Here is a 1,184-nt window from a genome sequence, read left to right as displayed (position 1 = left end):
GCGGAATGGGGGTGGTAGCGCTGCCTCACCGAACCTACCTACTCTGCCAGAGCCAACCAAGGGGTGGGGATAACACACAACTCCGCTGGCTGGTGGCCGTGCCTCGCCGTGTTACTTATCCATTATAACACTCCAAGATCTTGATTTAAGCCTGCAGCCAGCGGTGAGCTTTTAACCAATTAGCCTTTATAGCCTACCCCCCTCGACACCCCGTTCACTCTACTACCCCGTGCTTCCCTCTGTCCTTCCCTGCTCGCCACCCTTCTCACCCCTCGGCTCGCGTTCCTCAGTCATCCCCCTCTCCAACCGCCCATTTTAGCTTGCCTCGTCGACTACTCGCTCGCTCTCTCTTCCTAACCGGTGTGCCACACGATGGTAGTTCTCGTACACCTATATCTGCTATTCTATACCAACGTCCTCGCCGCAGTCGCGCGATGTACCCACCTAATCTACTGCTTCTCTCCCTTCCACCGCCACCCTCTAGTTACCTCTATCCGTTAGCTCCCTCTTTTTCTTCACCGTTCTGGCCCTCCTTTCTCGCTCTCTATAACCACATGCATTATGCGCGTCGGTGTATCAGAGCCGCGTATTCGCGCGTGCAAATACCCCGAGAGCACGTAGCCGGCCGCGCGGGGGTGAGTTTCTCGTTCCGAGTCAGGAACCCTCGTCGTCCTCTCGTCCCTATCCATGCCTCGCTGTCGTCTTCCGGCTCTCTCGCTCTTTCGCGATACTCCCTCCGGCTTAAATAAGCGCCAGGCGACGGAAATTAAGAGTGGACCGCGCGATTCCATCATGATACCGATATCGTGCTGTCGCTTTTTCTTCGCTCTTCCGCTGCCTTTGTCCACGTCATCCTTATCTTCGTCCCACAAGAGAGACGCGACCGAGATAGAAATTTCGAGCAAACCATTTTAACGAGCAATTTTCCCCGATAAATAAATTTTTTCATGTAATTTACGCGACAAAGGGAGCAAGTATCGCTTCGGATCTCATCTCGCACCTCTTTCTGCGGAAGAATCACCGAAGGCACGGCCGACTAACGAGTCCGGAGGGCTCCTTTAACGACCCTTTCATCCCCAAGTTAACAAAACGCGCGCGTTGCGTGGCATAATGGGCCGGTCCTCCCGCGGATCCAGCCGGAAGGGCACAAAAGCGATTCGAGCGTCCGCGTGAAAGCGCGGCCT

The sequence above is a fragment of the Bombus impatiens genome, unplaced genomic scaffold, assembly GCF_000188095.3.
Source record: "Bombus impatiens unplaced genomic scaffold, BIMP_2.2 scf_2850, whole genome shotgun sequence".
In the NCBI taxonomy this organism is placed as follows: domain Eukaryota; kingdom Metazoa; phylum Arthropoda; class Insecta; order Hymenoptera; family Apidae; genus Bombus; species Bombus impatiens.
Note: the sequence above shows the minus strand (reverse complement) of the source record.